Source organism: Myotis brandtii, unplaced genomic scaffold (genome assembly GCF_000412655.1).
Source record: "Myotis brandtii unplaced genomic scaffold, ASM41265v1 scaffold49, whole genome shotgun sequence".
In the NCBI taxonomy this organism is placed as follows: domain Eukaryota; kingdom Metazoa; phylum Chordata; class Mammalia; order Chiroptera; family Vespertilionidae; genus Myotis; species Myotis brandtii.
The window spans coordinates 3,182,421-3,191,806 of record NW_005368707.1 but is presented as its reverse complement, the minus strand read 5'-3'; positions in this window follow the sequence as shown (position 1 = coordinate 3,191,806).

The following is a 9,386-nucleotide window of genomic DNA, read 5'->3' as shown; positions in this document are numbered from 1 at the left end:
CACAGGGGGATCTCTGCTCAGCCACAAGCCAGGCTGACGGCTGCCAGTACAGTGGTGGTGGTGGAAGCCTCTCCCGCCTCCTCAGCAGTGCTAAGGATGTCCGACTGTAGCTTAGGCCTGCTCCCTGCTGGCAAGTGGACATCCCCTGAGGGCTCCCAGGCTGCAAGAGGGATGTCTGACTGCCAGCTTAGGCCCAATCCCCCAGAGAGCGGGCCTAAGCCAGCAGGTGGTCATTCCCCGAGGGGTCCTAGACTGTGAAAGGGCACAGGCCGGGCTGAGGGACCCTCTGAGTGCACAAACATTTTTGCACTGGGCCTCTAATATATATATATACACACACACACACACACACACACACACACACACACTAGAGGCCCCGCACACCAAATCGTGTGGGTAGGGTCCCTAGGGCCTAGCCTCCTGCGATCAGGGCCATCTTCTGCCCATTCGCCAGTCCACAGGCCAAACACTGCCTCCGCCGCCCAGCTGTCAGGCTGTTGGGATCACCAGCTCATCCCTGGATGCTTGGGGGCTCAGGCCTGTGGGAAAGCGGGCACTGGCGAATTCACCTCCATGTGCGTGCGCCGGGCGGGCCACTGATGGAACGCGCTGCCAGCTTGGGGCCGTTCACGCGGGTGCCACTGCTGCCGCTGCTGCTGCCGCTGCCACTGCCGCTGCTACTGGGGCTTGAGGCACTGACAGAAGCTGCAGGACGCTCCCACGACCTATCCACCGGGGCGTGAGAGGCCCCGAGCAGGCAGCGCATTCCATCAGCGGCCGCCTGGGCACATGTGCTTGGAGGTGAGGTCGCTGTTGCCTGCTTTTCCACAGGCCTGAGCTCCTGAGCAGCTGGGGATGAGCTGGTGATCCCAACGGCCTGACAGTCAGCCTGGTCCTCCTGCCACCTACCCCAATTCCCCCGTTTACCGTCGCTGATCCATCGGAGCCTGTGGGGCGGGGGCAGGGACCAAGAGGTCAGCCATACAACCCGCTTGCCAGTCCCCAGTCCCCAGTCCCACCCCGCTCTAGGTCTGGAAGAGAGGGACTGAGAGGTGCTCAATGCACTTCATGGTGACTGGTCATTTGGTTGTCACAGTCGTCATGGACACTGGCTTTTTATATATATAGATAATTGATTTCAGGGAAGAAGAGAGTGGGAGAGAGAGAGATAGAAATATCAATGATGAGAGAGAATCATTGATCGGCTGTCTCCTGCACACCCCCTACTGGGGATCAAGCCCGAAACCCAGGCATGTGCCTTTGACCAGAATCGAACCCAAAACCCTTCAGTCCACAGGCCAATGCTCTATTCACTGAGCCAAATTGACTAGGGCACAGTTTTTATTTTTAGAAACAACATGGCACTGAAGGGAAAATCAAGTACTTCATCAGATATACTCAGCTATAGAACTTGAAATCTAGTCCATTCTGTTGGTAGGGAAAATAGGCTGTGATTGGCCTCATTAACAAGTAGTGTATTGAACTTCATCTTGGTATCTCCTTAAGGAATTTTGAAGGGTAATTTTTGTAATATGTCCAATTTTTGCTATAAGGAATTACTTTACTTCATCATAAAGTATGGTTTTGCTATGATCTCAGAACAAAAGATAGTAATTTAAATAGAATATTCCAGCCTAAGGAAAACATATTTCATTACCTTTATTTTTTTCATTTTCTTGTAGAAAGGTAAAAAATTCATTGTGGATATTTATCAATTCTCAGGCCTGCAATCAAAAATCAGTAATTTAAGAGAATGTTCTAGTGTTTCCACTTATGAAAATGGGATATTGGAGTGTGAATTCTTTCCTGATTCAAATTCTCAGAGAGTGGAAGTATCATTTCTTTCTTCTCTGGTGTTCTTTAGAAGTAGAATTAAAAGCAGTAGCATGTGTAAGTTCTGAGGACAGAGCCAGGCAAACAGCAGGGAGAAAAACAAATGTTAGTTTCTTCCTTTTGCTTCATCATCCTTTCCCTCCTTGATCTCATTCTTAAATATCACAGCTGGGTATTGTAGCTGTGGCTACATCAAGTCAGATGGTAGAGATAGGTGAGTCTTGGGTCAAAACTGAGATCTTTCTGAGGTGTCAGAGTGGAGAATATAGGCAAGTTTAGGGTCTGGGAGGTGAGTTGAGCTGGTTTCCTGAGATTTAAGCCTTGATGGCAAACATGGGCAAGAGAAATTTCAAGTAATGGGTGGTGGCTAATATCAGGAATCAATTAGATATTAAGAAACAGGTGAGCTGTGGAGATAAGCGGAGAACAGTGATTCTATTCAATTAAACAAACATTTACAGAGTCCCCCACTATGTGCAAATAAACATTCTAAGATTCTGAGTTAGTAACAGCTGAGCAATATGTCAAGTATAATTTATGTTTGATTGCTGACCTTGGGCAAGAACAATCAGTGTTTTAATGAATATTTATTATACTTTTTGAAGCAGATAGTTTGATATCGCAAAGCTTAGACTGATCAAATTTTTATTTTCTCGATAGTATGCCGAGTTTTGTGTGTTGCATTGCAAACTAGTTATATTTGTTGCCTATTTTAGATTATCTTTATTCTTTTCCTAAAAAACATAAACAAAGATAATCACTGTCGAGTAATACATGTCAAATCCCAAAGCAATGTATACTATCAGCATGAAAACATCTCTCTATAAATAAAAGATTACCAAGCTTTAGCTGGTCCACTTACTTTGTGAAACCCTGCAAATAAAATCTAAGTCTGCTGAAAAAAACCCCACACAAAACAAAAACAACCAGTCTCTGCTCTGGCTTTAGTAACCTGGTTTGGGCAGATAAGGCTCACAGTCCCAACTGTGTTGAGAGTGGGGTAAGTGATCATACATTTCTGCATGTGCTGCTGACTGTGACCAAAGACAGGGTCTCTGGGAGACCCGCAGTTTAAATGCTTCATCTGGGTGGGCTATCCCCTCATCTCTGCCTCCTTCTGGTGCTAAATTTCTTTGGTTCCATATGTTTCTCAGACAGAATAATCTCAATTTGCCTAAACACAACAGAGGTCTTAAACTAGAGTTTGGGTTAAAAGGAATGTGTTATTATAATTTGGGGCCACGTAGGCCTTGATAATCATATTATCATGCTCCATTATTTTGAATTGGGCATCTCCCACCAGACAGTAGAGGGCATTATGCATATGGAAGAAAATAAGTCAGTTTTCTCTTCTTTTCTTTTCTCTTCTCTTCTTTTTTCTTTTTCTTTTTCTTACTGAATCAACAATTGACTACTTTGGAAGGAGTAAAGCTGAAATGATCCCATCAAGAATTGGCTTTGGGTTTCTGGGAGCCCTAGGCTCAGCAACCTCTTTTATATACAGTGTGTTTGACTAGGAATTGGGGTGAGAGAAACTTGAATGCTGGTTTATTTCATGCTTCCAGCTAAGAATAATTTTATAAATGCTCGAAATTTTGCAGGGAAAAAAAAACAACTAATTTTCACTAAATGATTAACTCATAAGCAAGAGATATTTGAATGGATGGAGAGTAGAATTGAATTCTTTGAACTTTTATGCAGGGAGAACTTTTTATTTAGAAGCAACCTCCAAAGTTTGGAAATTTGTTTCTCATAGGAAACCTAGTATTCACTCTAATGTTGCATTCTCATTATAAATAAACCACAATTTCGTGCCTACTGGAACTAGACGTGTTCTTCATCTTGTGCCCTGTGGAGGGCTACACAACCTATGAATGGAAGGCTCCCACTGCCCACACGCCTCTAGGCTGAGAGGCCTCCCTGGTAGACAGGCTGATGTGTTTTTTGTGTGTGTGTGTTTTTTTTGTTTTTTTTGTTTTTTTTTTTGAGGACAGGGAACTACGTGCAAAATCTGATTTAGGAACCAATAAGCCAAATTTAAAATCATGGAAATTAATGGGAAAAAAAGCATTTGGCAGATAACTTTAACTCTGGGTGGGCGGGGGAATCCCTCCCATCCCCTGAGCCCTCTCTCGCGGAGGCCCAGCGAGCCTCTGAGAATCCCGAGGCTGAGGCGTAGGCCCTGGAAGACCTGCCCTGGGCTCTGGGCCTGGCTTGGGGAGTGTCCATCCAGCCCTGGAAACAGGCTGCCTGGTGATGCCATCACGCAAGGTTTGCACGCCTGAGTCAGCGTCTCCAGGTCCACAGTGAGTGAGGCCTGGAGAGGGTTTCCAGGGGCACTTCCGCTTCAGCTTGTTTCTATTTTAAAACCTGGAGACAATTAAAGACCAGTGTCTGGTGCCAGTATTCCGCCCTCGCCCTCCCGCCCCCACACAGTTCAGCTATTCTTAGAAGCAGTTGAGCCAGTCAGTGGTGGTGGAGTCTGAACGTGATGGAACCTTTTCCTTGTGTGGCAACAACTCATTTCTCCTGTGGAAGCTCAGTGGTGCTTTTCTTGGGCTCAGCAGTGCGGCTGATGCGGCTTGGATGGCTTAGGCCCTGGGAGCACACACACTGAGCCCTTTGGAAAGGAAGCAGGAGGACCCAGAGCAGTGGCAGGCAAAGAGGAAAAAGTGGGACTGGCATTCCATAGGCAGCGCTTTATTTATAGCTCCTCAAATGGTGTTTGTTCAACTATCCTGAACTGTTGTGCAGCCTCAAATATGGGAACTGTGTTGATAAAAATGCTAATTGTATTTTTAAAGTTGTTTTTAACTCTCGATTGAGCTAAAGTTGCATTTTGGCAAAATGGGCTGCTTTTAATATGGTCATATAGATTTTTAAAAAATTCATTCAGCCAGATTTTGTTGAACACTAACTATGTATGAAACAAGGTTATTTAAGGTATACTTTTTGTCTTCAAGGAGAAGAAATACAAGAGGATTTCTAGAATAAAAATAACCAGGGATCATTATTAACCAAAAACATATATTAGAACATTGCATGTTGAACTAAGAACATTACAGAAGGATTCAATGCCAAGCATTGTTTACTTTTGCATATGTTTGAAATTCTCCCTAAAAAATAAGGAACTATAAGGATAAGAGAAAGTATAATATATATTTTGAAATAATTAAAATGAAACAGGCAAAAACTCCTGTTGAATGCATCCTAGATTACACTTTAAATAAATATTTATAATAGTAATTGCATATAGTAGACAATGAGAAAAACTGAAAACTTGTGAGCTAAGTCCTCAACACAATACAATAAAAAACAACCACAGAGCAAGCAGAAAGCAGAAGGAAGAAAATCATAAAGATAAGGGTAGCAGTTAATGAGCTAGAAAACAAAGTAAGAATACAGAAAATCAACCAAGCTAAAAGCTAGTTCCTTGAAAAGAGTGAAAAAGCAGTCTCTGGAAAGAGAGACCAAGGACAGGAGGAGGGAAGGCATAGATGAAAGAAACGACATAACTACAGATGGAGATTTAAAAACCTATCAAACTGACAATTTTTGGAAAACTGAAGAATTTGGACAATTTCCTAGAAAAATATTAATTACAAAAATGATGAAACAAAAAGAATGAATATACCTATAACCACAAAAGAAGTGAATCCAGTTAATAATCTATGCTTTTCCCCTGGTTCCCTTCCCTCACTAAAAAATGCCAGACACAGCCAAGACTACAAAATGTTCAAAGAACTGATAAGCACTACTTTGTATAGACTTTTTTTTTTTTACAAAAAGGAAAAAGGACAACTCCCCAGATCATCTTACACGTATAACCTTGATAATAAAATTGAACCCAAGCCTGCAATCAGGAATGTGCCCTGACCAGGAATTGAACTGTGATCTCCTGGTTCATAGGTCGATGCTCAACCACTGAGCCACACTGGCGGGGCTACTGGAGATTAATTTAAAGATAGCTGTGGTCTACACACACACACACACACACACACACACACACACACACACACACAATCAACTTTCTCTTGTCCAGGCCTCATACCCCTTGTAGCTTCAACTCTTTCTCAGATGTCATCTTTTCTGAATGCATCTTTTCCATTTGGTGCATACGCCTTTGCAATGAGCAAAGTGCTATAGGTACTAAAGTGACAAAGAATGGGATGCCCACCTCCATTATTCTAGTTTTTAAATATCTCTAATCACAGCCTGAGACTGTTTTAGTTTTTATGTCAGTGATATCACTCTGGTAACCTGAGAGTTTTCTGTCAATAAAGGCAACTATGTCTATTTATATTTACTTATTTTCATTCGATATCTATACTAGGCTAGAGCTAGCTTGTATGATGTTGGCATGCGAATTAGAAAAAGTCACCCTCCCTGGGTGGACTATTGGGAATAAGGTACCTCCTTGGGCAGTTGTAGGCAGTAGTCACAGCTTGGCAAGCAAAGAAGGAATGGATTTGGGTCCCAGTTTGGTTCCTGGCCATGGCACTTTTAAGCAGTGCCCATATTTCCTAAGTGAGTGCAGTACCCAATGGTGCCCTCTTACTGTGTTTGTAAAAATTTCATCCCTTCCTCCTTCCCTACCTTCTTCCTTTCTTCTTTCCCTTTTTGTTTTCCAATAAAAGGCCTTCTATTTCTGGTCATTATATTTCATCTTATTGTAGTGCATCCTTTCAAGACAATTTTGCCTTCCATTTGCATGTATTTGCATCTCTTCCACATCTTGTTACCAGTAAACTTGAACCTTCCTTCTCTTTGTGCTTCTGAATTTTCTGTCTCTGAACTTCCCCTTTTCAAGTGATATTTAAGTAAATATCTTTTGATATAAGTCTGTCATTTCTAATTTGTCTTCTGCCTCCAAGGGGCTAAGATGCTAATACATTATTTAGTTATTTAAAAAAGTGGTTATCTCATGTGCCTGTTTTGTTTTTTGAGCAATATTATACGTTTCTGGAGAGTTGTTATAATTTTGGCATCCCTCCCTGTGCTCAAGGCAGTGGCAGGCTCTTTGTGTGTCCACTGGATATTATTCATCTCTGTGTCATTATATACATCTATCATGTCTGCTTGTCTTGTTTTCCATTACGAAACACAGACTCTTTGAGAAAACTTCCTGGCCATATTTCTTGAGTGCCTGGTACATTGTTATATAAAAAGATCTTTGCTAAACATGAACAGCAAATGGAAATTACATCATAGGTTTACGCTTTCTTTACAGATTATCTCTAGAATTACTTATATTCAAATAATCTTCCATAGAAACTCTCAATTAGAGTAAAATGTTCCTCATATATTTTATTCTGATAATAACATGATTTCAGATTGTCATCATTTTATTTATTTGATATATTCTCGAGGAATGTACTACCCATGAACTGTTGAAATTCAAATGCCTGTCATAATTGAATTTCAAATATCATCTCTATATCATAATCTGTTATTATTCCTAGTGTGTTTTGGCTCCAAATATAATAAAAATCACATTTCAGAAATACAAATTCCCCCTAAGGGATATTCTGCTCTTATTAATGAACAGTTTGAACTCTTCTGAAAAAGTTTAGTCAAATGGTCCTCAACTCTTACTCTTTGAAAACTCATTATTGTACATACTAAATACAAAACAAGTGACACCCTTTGTTATTAGAAATTCTCCCTGGGACTGAACACGTTGAATGTTTTTTTAAAATATTTTAATTGATTTTTTAGAAAGAGGAAGGGAGAGGGAGAGAGAAAAACATCGATGTAAGAGATAAATCAATTGGCTGCCTCCTGCAAGGCCCCTCTCCCCCACTAGGGATTGAGCCTGTAACCCAGGTATATGCCTAGCAGGGAATCAAACCAGTAGCCTCTTGGTGCATGGGACGATGACCAACCAACTGAGCAACACTGGCCAGGGCAAAACAAATTGAATATAAAAAAAATAAAAAATAAAACTCTGCCATTGCTCAGAAACTTAAATCTATCAGTAAACTCATATTCACTTATTGTTTTCTCAGAGAGCAAATATGACGAAGGTATTATAGCATTTCCTTGTTTGTACTCAAATAGTAAAAGTACTACCCCTCTAAATGAGATCTTATCCCCTGTTAACAATTTAGTTAATAAGTAGTTAGTTTAAACCTCTTCTAGCACTTAATACTTGATTTAAGTCAGCCCTTGGCCCCTGGCAGTCTACAGGATATATCTGGAGACTTTCAAAAAAATCTAAAGTGCAGGAGCTTCTAAGGCAGTGGTTCTCAACCTTGGCTGCACATTAGAATCACCTGGGAATCTTTTTAAAATCCTGATTTCTGGGCCTCATCCTCTGGAAATTCTGTTTCTTTGTTATGGGGTGGGGCCACAACATTAGTAAAAAAGAAACCGAATTTCCGGAGGATGAGGCCCAGAAATCAGGATTTTAGAAAGATTCCCAGGTGATTCTAATGTGCAGCCAAGGTCGGGAACCACTGTTCTAAGGAGAGTGCTGCCACATAGGAGCCTTTTTTCCCTTTCTTTTTAAAAGAACAACTAGAAGTTTGTTTAGTAAATAATCAAACAATAAAGGATTATCAGGTTAGGGGATTGCCTTCAGCCATTCAGCCAGCAGCAGAGTAATACAATGCTGATTTTCAGCCCTGCTGAATATTAAAGTCCATTAGCCTTCTAAGGAACTTTTTACATTTATATTTTAAGTACTGCTGGTCTTTGCCTCCACAATTCCCCCTTTTCTGTTTTCTTAATAGATGTTGAAAGGAGTATGTCCCATTGCAGAGCTCGGGTCCTTTTAAGATTTTTAGATTCAGTGAAAAGGATTGAGTTGTTTCATATCCTTTTAAATTGCTGCCAGGCATCAAAGGAACTAGTTTGCAGTAAGCTCCTTTCTGGGCCATCAGTTCTTTGAATCCCCTTCCCAATCACTGTCCCCTGTGATATGACAGCAATGATATTCCAGTTCTGGATGGTGGACAAACGGTGGGCAATGGCAATGCTGGTCTGACCTTCTTTGGCTTTGTCCAGGGCAACCTGCACCGACACACAGCTGATGACTGCTAGCATGGCAAGGCATCTTTACCATCCCCCATCTCTGGACTGTTTCTCCTCTGTCTCATCAGCATGTTGCTTGGGGCCACTGCTATCTGTGGTTGGAGTAGTCTGGTCAGTTCCTCTCTCAGATCCATTGTTGAAGTTTCCACATGTGCTAAGAGAAGTTTTCTGGAAGTACACAAGCATATCCTCGACCAAAGGTTAACAAAGGGACCCTTCCATAAACTAGACTCCGGATCTTCCTATTTAACCAGACCATTTTCCTTTGGCTTATTCTGACACCAGTGTAATTTCATGGGTGTCCTGCCATCAGCATTACAAGTGAAAAAAATTTAAAGTAAAGTCTTGATATAGCTTACTTACAGGAGATTACGCCACTAGTCCCCCTTTTTTTGTTTTAACATGCAAGAGGGACAAATTTTGCTTGCTGTACAATATTTTGGCTTTTGAAAATCTTGCAATGCAGCCTTGATAGCTTTTAATTCAACTCTTAGCACAGAAGTATGACTGGTCTGGAT